This window comes from Anomaloglossus baeobatrachus, chromosome 4 (assembly GCF_048569485.1).
Source record: "Anomaloglossus baeobatrachus isolate aAnoBae1 chromosome 4, aAnoBae1.hap1, whole genome shotgun sequence".
Taxonomy (NCBI): Eukaryota; Metazoa; Chordata; class Amphibia; order Anura; family Aromobatidae; genus Anomaloglossus; species Anomaloglossus baeobatrachus.
Window position 1 is genome coordinate 569855672 of NC_134356.1, and position 13708 is coordinate 569869379.

Sequence of the window (13708 nt, forward strand, 5' to 3'; positions counted from 1 at the left end):
CGCATTGCAGAAACCGGAGGTGTGAAAGCAGCCTTAATGTTAACCTTTTTTCTTTATAACAATTTGGGATTTTGCAACAGCTGTTTCAGTTTCATATACCTAATAACTGATGGACTGAGTAATATTTCTGGATTGAAATGAGGTTTATTGTACTAACAGAAAATGTGCAATCCGCATTTAAACAAAATTTGACCGGTGCAAAAGTATGGGCACCTCAACATAAAAGTGACATTAATATTTTGTAGATCCTCCTTTTGCAAAAATAACAGCCTCTAATCGCTTCCTGTAGCTTTTAATGAGTTCCTGGATCCTGGATGAAGGTATATTTGACCATTCCTGTTTACAAAACAATTCCAGTTCAGTTAAGTTTGATGGTCGCCGAGCATGGACAGCCCGCTTCAAATCATCCCACAGATTTTCAATGATATTCAGGTCTGGGGACTGGGATGGCCATTCCAGAACATTGTAATTGTTCCTCTGCATGAATGCCTGAGTAGATTTGGAGCGGTGTTTTGGATCATTGTCTTGCTGAAATATCCATCCCCTGCGTAACTTCAACTTCGTCACTGATTCTTGCACATTAATGTCAAGAATCTGCTGATACTGAGTTGAATCCATGCGACCCTCAACTTTAACAAGATTCCCGGTGCCGGCATTGGCCACACAGCCCCAAAGCGTGATGGAACCTCCACCAAATTTTACTGTGGGTAGCAAGTGCTTTTCTTGGAATGCCGTGTTTTTTTGCCTCCATGCATAACGCCTTTTTGTATGACCAAACAACTCAATCTTTGTTTCATCAGTCCACAGGACCTTCTTCCAAAATGTAACTGGCTTGTCCAAATGTGCTTTTGCATACCTCAGGCAACTCTGTTTGTGGCGTGCTTGCAGAAACGGCTTCTTTCGCATCACTCTCCCATACAGCTTCTCCTTGTGCAACGTGCGCTGTATTGTTGACCGATGCACATTGACACCATCTGCAGCAAGATGATGCTGCAGGTCTTTGGAGGTGGTCTGTGGATTGTCCTTGACTGTTCTCACCATTCTTCTTCTCTGCCTTTCTGATGTTTTCCTTGGTCTGCCACTTCTGGGCTTAACAAGAACTGTACCTGTGTTCTTCCATTTCCTTACTATGTTCCTCACAGTGGAAACTGACAGTTTAAATCTCTGAGACAACTTTTTGCATCCTTCCCCTGGACAACTATGTTGAATACTCTTTGTTTTCAGATAATTTGAGAGTTGTTTTGAGGAGCCCATGATGCCACTCTTCATAGGAGATTCAAATAGGAGAACAACTTGCAAGTGGCCACCTTAAATACCTTTTCTCATGATTGGATACACCTGCCTATGAAGTTCAAAGCTCAATGAGGTTACAAAACCAATTTAGTGCTCTAATAAGTCAGTAAAAAGTAGTTAGGAGTGTTCAAATCAAGAAATTGATAAGGGTGCCCATACTTTTGCACCGGTCAAAGTTTATTTAAATGCGGATTGCTTATTTTCTGTTAGTACAATAAACCTCATTTCAGTCCAGAAATATTACTCAGTCCATCAGTTATTAGATATATGAAACTGAAATAGCTGTTGCAAAAACCTAAATTGTTATAAAGAAAAAAGGTTAACATTAATAGGGGTGCCCAAACTTTTTCATATGACTGTACATGTATGTTGTGTGTTAATGCACTGTGGAAAAATGCTGAAATGCCTTTAACCCTTGTACGCGCAACCATAGAAATCTACAATAGAAAACAAGTAACCTAGCAGGCCTGCGAGGCCCCAGGTATGCGTTCTAGGGTTAAAGGTACGCTCACACGAGTGTATGACTCAGACGAGTGCAATGCGAGAAAATCCCGCATTGCACTTGGACAAAATGTTATTCAATGAGTGAGAGCAGATGGCCAGTTTTTTTCCTATCCAGATTCTGGATGAGAGAAGTCACAGCATGCTGCGATTGTCAGCAAGAGACGTATCACTCACTCCCATACAAGTCTATGGGTGTGAGTGAAAAATTGGACTGCACTCGGATGACATCTAAGTGAAATGCAATAATTGTATCAGCTGACAATGGAGGAGATGGAGAGATTAATCCCTCCTTCTCCTCCGCATCTCCTGCCCTCTATTCCGCAGCTGTGATTCGATCACAGGATCAGATCACAGTTGTATGACATTCGGCTCATGCTCATAGCACAGTGGGAGCTGAGGGTCAGTAGCATATTGCACTCTCATCGGATGCCATACCATCGTGTGAATCCAGCCTAATTGTGGTAATCCTCCAGTATTGCAGGTAGCCCCTGACAAATAGAGGAGAGGATGGAGAAACAACTGTCTCAACATTATTGTGTTAGTTGGTGTTACCAATAATGACATTCACTATGGTGTCTTGCAGGAGGAGAAGGTGTAGATGTATAAAGCAGAGCGTTTTTATAGATGCATTTTTTTTTACTTGACGGTTGATATTGCAGCATTGGAAGCACTGCGGCCCAATATGTCGCGCCCAGGGATATGGGGTACTCAGTCCCAGACAGTGTATATCTTGGGAATAGTAAAAGAATCTGTGGATATAAAAAGTGCATATAGGGTCTTACCAGGATAACAACAGTAAGGGTTAATGAAAACCACTCACCTGAGGTGGTTGTGTGACACTCAACCAGTATTAAAGCATGTATCAGCTGCTGCAAACTCCACGTGCCAAAGGCAGAAGCAAGAAAAAAACAAGGATAAAAAGTGGAAAACCGTTTGCGCTCCTGTGCCAATAAAGAGTTAATTCCAAATAAGAGCAATGCAGGGTGTTTTATTCTACACGTTTCGGAGATAACCCCTCTCCTTCATCAGGAAATCCACCAAAATGGTAAAACAGAGGTAATGGTGCATTTATATTGGAAAAAAACAATCACATGATAAGGTCAAAGTTCAAAAGGAAACGTGCTTGTCCATGTGGCATTGCTTCAAAATGCTAAACCATTCAGTTTATTAAAACAGAAACAAAAACCATTGAATTAAAATTCAATAACAAAGTATTCAGAGAACGAAAATTGAAAAATGGAAACAAAAGAAAAAAAAATAGTAAAAAATGAAAAATGTAGTAGAACCAGCCTCCATGCGGTAGGATTATTTACACAAATGGAGCACTACCACAATGAGCTACAATCCTAAGGAGTATTCTACTAGTTGTTAATGTGTGGTATGTTGTCACACAGTAAAGACATTGAAAAAAATCTAAAGGGAGTAGAAAAGGAATTGAACTTGTCACATAGTAAAGGTACTATGGTCATAGGTAAATTGTAACATTGAGCCACATCCCACAATGTATTATTTTAAGTTTAATTAGTGTGTCAGAACTAAGAAAAAATGTATATATATTTTTTTTCAACTTTGAGTAGGTTTGCTATGACAAAAATAAAAAGTTATTAAAGAACAGGACATAGTAATAGATTGTACAGTCAATATTTGAGATATGTGAATTGAAAAATATATAAATATATATATATATATATATATATATACACACAGTATATAAAATATATAATATATATTTTTCAATTCACATATCTCCTCAAATATTTATTGTACAATCTATTACTATGTCCTGTTCTTCAATAACTTTTTTTATTTTTGTCATAGCAAACCTACTCAAAGTTCCTACCCTCCTGGGCAGCAGGTTACTGTCAACTCCTTGTCAGTGCGTCTCCTCACGATCACCTTCACTGCTCAACTCCGACTGACTGACTGTCCACTGTCTGCCCCTCCCACCTGGTCAGCTTGTGGACTGGACTGGCTCCACCTCCAGGCGGCCATCCATTAGTCCGACCCTATCTTTGCTCCATTGTATGGGGGATTGTTGGGGAAAGCTGGGATTACCTGGTGTGTTTGTGTGTGATCAACACTGGTCTTCCAGGGCCCTGGGAGGTAGGCCCTGCATCCTTGAGCGGATGCAGAACCTTGTAGCTCCCTGATGGCTTCAGGGGCGCTACATATACATCACAGGAGACGCTGGGGCATATACATCACAGGAGCCGTTGGGGCATATACATCACAGGAGGGGCTGAGACCATATACATCACAAGAGAGGCTGAGGGCATATACATCATTGGAGGGGCTGAGGACATATACATTACTGGGAGGCTAGATATGGCTTTGCGGCACAGACAGCATTTGGAGGGCACATACATCACTGGGGGCACGCACATCACTAGGGGGGCACGCACATCACTAGGGGGCATGCACATCACTGGGGGGCACGCACATCACTAGGGGGCACACACATCACTAGGGGGCACGCACATCACTAGGGGGGTACGCACAGCACTAGGGGGGCACGGACAGCACTAGGGGGGCACGGACAGCACTAGGGGGGCACGGACAGCACTACGGGGCACTGGGGGAAACGGACAACACTTGCGGAGCACAGATTCCGCAGCGTATTAAAGTAATGGCATTGTGGATAAAATTTTACAATTGCGAGGTACTGGATTTGCCAAATACAGTGTGAACATTGCAGAATTTATGCAGCAACATCTGCATAAAATTTCAATTTGTGGCCATATTGGGCCTCATTGCAATATCTATACAGAGGCACACCACTTAATAGGGAAATATGTAGAGAATTAATTTAGTCAGCATCATCATGTTTAAAAGCAAAACTAGAAAGCGCATGCCTCAATCAAAAATCAGTGTGACAATGCTATGCCTGATTGCTCTCAGTGAGAGAAGCAAAATTAAAATTTTGTAGTTGTGATACCTTTTAATGGCTAACTAAAAATAAAATATGATGTTATAAAGCAAACTTTCGAGATGCTATGCCTTATATGGCCCAGCAGAGGGTGCTGTGAATCAACCAGCAAGCAGACGCAATTCAGGCATAGCGAAAAAAGCAAAGTATGGTCAAGATTCCTACATTTAATGCACATTTTTGTTTACCATTTTTTAATATTTATATACATCTAAAGGCCCCTTCACACACACACAGATAAATCTTAGGCAGATCTGTGATTGCAGTGAAATCATGGACATATTGTTCCATTTGTACACAGCCACAAACCTGGCACTGATTGTCCACAATTTCACTGCAAAAACAGATCTACCACAGATCTACCACAGATCTACCACAGATCTACCACAGATCTACCACAGATCTACCACAGATCTACCACAGATCTACCACAGATCTACCACAGATCTACCACAGATCTACCACAGATCTATCTCTGTTTGTGACAGGGCCTTAACTCTTCAACATTGAAATTGGAACACCAAAAAGGAAAAGTTGTAGAATTATGAAAATCACAGGATGGATAGACATGTTATTGATATGCAAATATTGAAAAAAAGGAAACAAAATTTTCAAAACACTTTGATTTATTCAATATCAAGTATGAATCCTCTCACACGCCTTGGCTCCTATCAATAAGGTTATTAATGTTTGTGTGAGGAATGTTGTGCTACGCTGACAGCACTTGGGCAAATCATCAAGATGCACTGCTGGCAGCTGCCTTTAGAATTGTTGACCAATGACGTCCCAAATGTGCTCTATGGATGACAAGTCCAGAGATGCTGCAGGAAATGGTAGTTAGTTCAGGCCATGCAGACTGTTCACAGTAGCCTGATTAACATACGCCCTGGCATTGTCATGTTGAAAATGACTCCTGGGATACTTTGAAGAACTTGCCATGGAATGAAGAATAGAGGGGTCCAGCTACCGTACATTATATCACTGCACACGATATTCCTAGGAGAAGGACCGGTGTGACATTCCCTTGTGAAGTCCTCTGCATGGCATTGCCCACATCGTCTCCATACCAATATCTGGTTATCATTGCGTTCAAGACAAAAGCGGGACTAGTTGCTGAAGACACCAACCTCCATTGCCATGTTGCTCTGCACCATAACCTTTGAAAGCAGTGACGTGGGGTCAATGGAACTCCGGTACCTGGACATCTGGCTTGCAGACTAAGGTCATGCAAATACTTTTCTGATAGTTTACAGTGAGAAGCAAAAGGGTAACAATGTTTTGACTTTCAGGCTCCATATCGCATCATTAACTATAGCTTTGCGCATGCGACTACCTTCATGTTATCATCTTTGCTATCTCATAGATAAATTTGACTTACAAGTATATAATTCTTTTCATACTGATAGTACTCGAGTATACAAAGTATCTTGTTTTGCAGGATACTTACATCTAGCTCAGCATTGAGACTACGATTGATGGTCAAGTATCCAATGATTTTGACTGTGAAACACCCCATATTATCAGGATTCCTCACTGAACTTGACAATTCCTTCAATGTCCCAATAAGTTGCAGCTTTTTCCCCTTGTTTCTTCCAGACCTATTTGCCCCTATCTGAGCCTAGTCTATTGATATACAGGTGATTGCTGTAAATCACCTGTTTCCAATCTTCTACTGTCCACTTTTTTTTACTTCTTTGCAAACTTGAGTCGATGCTTCTTATCATATTGAAGTCAAGGCTTCTTCACCTTTTTTCAAGCCACCATTCCAGACTTGTGTAAGATGTGTCGCACGGACGTCTGTGATCTCACTATTACAAAGCATGTGAGCCACCTCCACTGCCGTTTTTGTCACTCCAGAACTGATAGCCCTTGTGATGAACCGACTTGTTGACTCTGATATTTTGCCTGGACATCCAACTCTTGGCTGTTGAATGGATGGATGGCGTTTATTTTGTATTCTTCCCACTGTCATGATGCATTTTTGCAATTTTCTTGGATGATGCTGTTTCTCTTTTCTTGGGAAATCGTCTTCATGGCTGCGGTTCGATTTGAACCTTTTGCTTGGGAATCAACCTAATAACACACTGAGCTATTAGGGAATGTGGGAAAAGGTTGTAATTTGTAGTATACGATAAGAAAAAAAAATATCAAGCAGAAGGAGAAAAATAGTAATAATGCAGTACCATGGCAAGCATCTGCATAACTAATCATATGTTAAATAGTTGCAAGTCAAATTTATGTATGAGATAGCCAAGATGAGTCAAAAGTTCAAAACATTGTTACTCATTTGCCTGTAATATAATTTCACTTCCTGTACAGAAAGGTACTTTCTTCTAATCGGATGATCTGTCCATGCTGTCATAGTAGTTTGTTGTTGCTGTTCTCCCCTGGGAAAAGCAACATTGTACGGTACTGACATCTCAGTGTGTAGCAATTTGCTGAAGTAGTGATGAACCAAGGTCTCTCATTTCAAGGATTCTGTCCTTCTCAGTTTGCAACAAAAGCCGGTAACTGGTACATCGATGAACCCGCAAGACTTCATCCAATTTTTTTTGTTTCATGTTGTTTCACATTGCTTTCAATCAGTCTTTTACATCCCTCCTAGAAGCCACAGATTGGGTCTACAGCAAAGGTCTCAGACACGCGGTCCGTGTGTGGCCCCTGAGGCTGCTTCTTGCGGCCCACAGGCCCGTAAACCCCGTGATGATCGCGGCCCTATGCAGGGGGACCATTACATCAGTGATTTACTTCCCTTGAATCATTTGCTGTGCCGCACAGAAGAGCTCTCTGCACTCTACCAATGGTAGTTGGTGTATGACATCACTTGCTTGCCTCTGATTGGCCGGCGGCTGCCATTGGTATAGTGCAGAGAGCTCCTCTGCGTGGCACTGCAAATAATTCAAGGGAAGTAAATAACTTTCCCCTCTAAGAGGACTCCTCTTAAAGGGCTGGTGCTTTATTTCCAGGAAATGCCTCTCAGTCTGTGGTTGAGAGGCCATATGTGCTTAAGGCCCGTTTCACATGTCAGTGAAAAACACTGACGTTTTTCACTGGCGTGTAAAACACACACATGTCCCTCCGTGTGCCGTGAATTACGGCACACGTGGGTTGTCTAAGTGAAATCCAGGCTCCGTTCTCCGTGGCCCGTGATTGCACTCAGAGATTAACTCACCTGTGCGCGCTCCCGCTCTCCATGGTGCTGATCGCTCCCGCGGTGCAGCATCCGGCCGGCGCTGACCCCCGCAGCAGCTGCTTCCGGGTCGGCTGTGTCGTGCATCATGAATATGCGCGACAGTAATGAGCCGGCTCAGAAGCAGCAGGCTGCACGGGCTGCAGAGGACATCGCTGGAGCCGGGTGAGTAAAAATTATTTTTATTTTAAAAGCACGTTTTTTTCTGGCACGTGTTTCACGGACCACACCACTGCGTGGTCCGTGGGACATCAGTGATGCCAGAAAAAAATGGACATGTCTCCGTGCGGCAATCACGGAGACACGTGCAGTGAAAAATCACTGATGTGTGAGCAGACCCATTCATTATAATGGGTCTGCGTATGTCAGTGATTCTGGTATGATTAAAAAAAAGCACAAACGTACCAGAATCACTGACGTGTGAAAGGGGCCTAAGATATCTTCCCATTAGGGAAGGTGCCTGCAAAACACTCCTTGTTAGTCAGTGTCTCAGACTGCTAGCCGGTTGTCAGGTCCTGTTACCTCTGTATTTGTCACCTATACTGGCCTTCCCATACCTTTCTGTTCCTGCCATGCCCACCATATCTGTCCGTACACGCCTGCCTCTCTCATTCCACCTGCAACTGCCCCATCTGTGTCCATACCCGAGTCTGTCTCCTGTGGTGGGGGTCAATTACCATAATCCCGGTTAGTGCTCTGAGAGTGGTATCTGGCGTTCGTCTTGTGGTTGGCACTTAGTTAAGCCCCTCCTACTAAAGGGTAACCTCGGTCCCCCCTGTTATCCAGTGGGTCCACTAACCCTGCTTGCTGCCATTACACCGGCCACGAGCGTTACACCTCTCCTCTCTGCCAATCTGTTCACTTGCTTCCTATTGCCCAGGGATTCTGTTTCAAAACACTAATGATGTATGTAAAACGCTATGGCATTGTCACGGGTGACAGACAGCCGCATGGTTTCTGGCAATAGAAGGTCACAGTGTTTCGCTGCGCAAAATGCTCCCTGACTTTCTATTGTTCCTGCTGTCAGTATTCATTGTAATAGGTAGCTTTCCTGCTGGGTTTTCATCTTTTCCAGTTTAAGACCCAGCGGAGCCCTCCTTCCATCCAGCTGCTCATTGTCAGTATTCTCCATGTGTTTACATACTCCCATCTTCCTTGGAGTTGTGCTGGTGATATTATTCAGTTCATCCAACCTCTGGCTGCAAGCAGGTGGCTTGTACTTCTCTGTGATATCGTTGCTGAACTTCACCTGAGTCATCTGTGAATAAGTAGTTCATGCATTTTTCCCCACTTGTCCTCCTTGTATTTTCTCTTGTGTTTAGCGGGATTAACGAAGAGCTCATCCCATGAGTTCCCTATTTAGGGTCCTGCATTATGGATACCTAGGGTCAGGTATCCAGCTCGGCGCATAGGTGCGGAAGCTATCTAGGGTGGTGAGGGACCCCAGAGACCAGCGGTAGGTTTGGTCAGGGGTCACCATTTCCCCCTTCCTTAGACACAAGGTTTCCCTTTCGCCATTCGCTTGGTACGTCCCCGTATCTAGTGTGATAGGCATTAATGGTGCTATGTAAGTAAGCATGTACAGTTAGGTCCAGAAATATTTGGACAGTGACACAATTTTCGCGAGTTGGGCTCTGCATGCCACCACATTGGATTTGAAATGAAATCTCTACAACAGAATTCAAGTGCAGATTGTAACGTTTAATTTGAAGGTTTGAACAAAAATATCTGATAGAAATTGTAGGAATTGTACACATTTCTTTACAAACACTCCATATTTTAGGAGGTCAAAAGTAATTGGACAAATAAACCAAACCCAAACAAAATATTTTTATTTTCAATATTTTGTTGCAAATTCTTTGGAGGCAATCACTGCCTTAAGTCTGGAACCCATGGACATCACCAAACGCTGGGTTTCCTCCTTCTTAATGCTTTGCCAGGCCTTTACAGCCGCAGCCTTCAGGTCTTGCTTGTTTGTGGGTCTTTCCGTCTTAAGTCTGGATTTGAGCAAGTGAAATGCATGCTCAATTGGGTTAAGATCTGGTGATTGACTTGGCCATTGCAGAATGTTCCACTTTTTTGCACTCATGAACTCCTGGGTAGCTTTGGCTGTATGCTTGGGGTCATTGTCCATCTGTACTATGAAGCGCCGTCCGATCAACTTTGCGGCATTTGGCTGAATCTGGGCTGAAAGTATATCCCGGTACACTTCAGAATTCATCCGGCTACTCTTGTCTGCTGTTATGTCATCAACAAACACAAGTGACCCAGCGCCATTGAAAGCCATGCATGCCCATGCCATCACGTTGCCTCCACCATGTTTTACAGAGGATGTGGTGTGCCTTGGATCATGTGCCGTTCCCTTTCTTCTCCAAACTTTTTTCTTCCCATCATTCTGGTACAGGTTGATCTTTGTCTCATGTGTCCATAGAATACTTTTCCAAAACTTAGCTGGCTTCATGAGGTGTTTTTCAGCAAATTTAACTCTGGCCTGTCTATTTTTGGAATTGATGAATGGTTTGCATCTAGATGTGAACCCTTTGTATTTACTTTCATGGAGTCTTCTCTTTACAGTTGACTTAGAGACAGATACACCTACTTCACTGTTCTGGACTTCAGTTGATGTTGTGAACGGGTTCTTCTTCACCAAAGAAAGTATGCGGCGATCATCCACCACTGTTGTCATCCGTGGACGCCCAGGCCTTTTTGAGTTTCCAAGCACACCAGTCAATTCCTTTTTTCTCAGAATGTACCCGACTGTTGATTTTGCTACTCCAAGCATGTCTGCTATCTCTCTGATGGATTTTTTCTTTTTTTTCAGCCTCAGGATGTTCTGCTTCACCTCAATTGAGAGTTCCTTAGACCACATGTTGTCTGGTCACAGCAACAGCTTTCAAATGCAAAACCACACACCTGTAATCAACCCCAGACCTTTTAACTACTTCATTGATTACAGGTTAACGAGGGAGACGGCTTCAGAGTTAATTGCAGCCCTTAGAGTCCCTTGTCCAATTACTTTTGGTCCCTTGAAAAAGAGGTGGCTATGCATTACAGAGCTATGATTCCTAAACCCTTTCTCCGATTTGGATGTGAAAACTCTCATATTGCAGCTGGGAGTGTGCACTTTCAGCCCATATTATATATATAATTGTATTTCTGAACATGTTTTTGTAAACAGCTAAAATAACAAAACTTGTGTCACTGTCCAAATATTTCTGGCCCTGACTGTATAATGGGGGGGGGGATCCATTTTGCTGTGAGGCACCTTATCTTCTGTAAGCTCCACTTTCTGAAATGTTGCACTAAAAAACTAAAATAATTGTCCAAAGTAGTCAGATGAACCACAATAGATGGCTCCATTCTTAGGAGGCAACATAAGTCTGGTAGACAAAGGTGCAGCCAACCCAAGGGTCAATTGTTTCCTACATGCGAGGGGTCCACTTTTACATGTATGATGACGCTGTCACCACTGAAAATAAATCATCCCATTAACTACTTCACAATTGCTACTTTCAATTAGAATTAGAAAATGTATATTTCTACAACGGTCAACGTGGTCAGATCCAGCATGAGCTCAGTGCTCTGGCACAGCCGTCGGTGCCAAAATGACAGAAATTCCTGCCATTTCCTATGGAACTGAGCGTCCCATTCAGAACTCGAGATTACATCATCCCAACCACTGCACCTGGGGAGCGGAGGTGAACAGGCCAAAAACCTGGGGTGGAAGGATTTAAGGTGCACTGCCAAAATCCAGTTTGCCACCGCTGTCCGCAAAAAGTAAAAAAGGAGGCCTTGGATTAAACTCCACATATTTAGAGCACCTGGATGCATAAATTCCTACCCCCTAACAGGTATATACATCAATAGGAAAAGTCCGAAAACTTAGAAGAACCACTGCAGCATAGAACAGTCATCAGTACAGAAAATGAAGTTCACCACCCCGGCCAGTCACAGCAATGCTTTGTTTTTTACGCTGACCCTTTTCCATTGCACTCTGTGGAATTCTCTGGCAGTGTACGGAGAGAGCAAGATTGCTGGGATTGTGCACAGAAACCAAAGTGAAATGATTTGGATCAGCAGAACAATGGCGACATTCAGTGATGAGGCAGGTTACAGGAGCAGAATCAGCGTCTTCTGAACATCTCAAACATCAAAAGAAGGAGAAGTCTTCTGAGCCAAACCAAATCCCTCCCTCCCTTCTACCCCCCAGGAACTCCTCTGCTTTCTGTCACGGTCACAGCCACAGGCAGTTCCAGCTCCATCTATTTCTGATTATTTCTTCTGGTTATTTAACCTGCCTGGAATGCAGCCTGTGAAATCACATTAAACTCTGCTTCTCTTCAGAGGTCTTAGGGCCTGGCGGTGCTTGCTGGAATCTGCAACCCTTCTTACTCAGCTACTGCCCAACTTAAGATTCCTGCTCTGGGATATGAACAAAAGTGACAGCAAAACAGAATTGTGTGCTCTTCCCTTTCACGATTTAGAGCAGAGTGAAAGAGAAAAATGTTAATAATCTCTGTTTGGAAGATCAAATTTCCTTACTGTTCTTCAAACACTGTGGATTCAACAAGGGCATGCTCCGAGGCTAGTCCAGACAGCGCTAGGGATGGGAAAACAGGGGCTTATGGCAAATATAACCCTCCGTGTATCACCAGACTAATGTGACAACAGGAACAGAGTGTATGCTAAGACTCAGGATAATAAACACCATATGACGTACAAAGGAACTTGTAGAAATCCTGCTCAGGGGGCCCCATGAATCCAGGATTGTATCACAATAGACATTTCTGGCCTACACCATCCTTAGCCCAAACATGTGGAGTAAAGGGGGCTTTACACGCTGCGACATCGCTAACGATATATCGTCGGGGTCTTGTCGTTAGTGACGCACATCCGGCGCCGTTAGCGACATCGCAGCGTGTGACACCAAGGAGCGACGATTAACGAGCGCAAAAACGTGAAAAATCGTTGCTCGTTGACACGTTGCTCCTTTTCCAAATATCGTTGCTGCTGCAGGTATGATGTTGTTCGTTGTTCCTGCGACATCACACATCGCTATGTGTGACACCGCAGGAACGACGAACATCTCCTTACCTGCGTCCACCGGCAATGAGGAAGGAAGGAGGTGGGCGCCATGTTCCGGCCGCTCATCTCCACACTTCCTCTGCTATTGGACGGCTGCCGTGTGACGTCGCTGTGATGCCGCACTAACCGCCCCCTTAGAAAGGGGACGTCGCAGGGAAGGTAAGTCCATGTGACGGGTGTAAGCGATGTTGTGCGCCACGGGCAGCGATTTGACCGTGACGCACAACCCATGGAGGCGGGTACGCTCGCTAGCGATATCGGTACCGATATCGCAGTGTGTAAAGTACCCTTAAGGCTAAGTTCAAATGTCCAGTAACCATCCGTTACAACGGATCCAGCAGCAATCCACTGGCAAAAATGTTGTGCACACAACTTTTTTGGTCGTTTTTATATTGATTTCCGCTGGATCTGTTTTTTGGGGGGTCTATGGAAAGATCTGTTATCTGATTGCTATTTAGCCATCCCTTTTTCTTTCATTTGTAAAAGATCAAGTGTCTGCACCACGGATTGCTGCTGGATCTGTTCTAACGGATGATTACTTGACATATCAACTCAGCCTAAGAAGATAGAAATGTTAAGGTATGTTGCCATGATCAGTGTTTGTTCAGTTTTTGACATTGCAGAATTTCTGAACCAATTACGCACCTTAGTTTACTTGCGTTTGTGTGTGTTTTTTGTTACATGCTCTTTTGATGTGTTTTTGTCTCAAT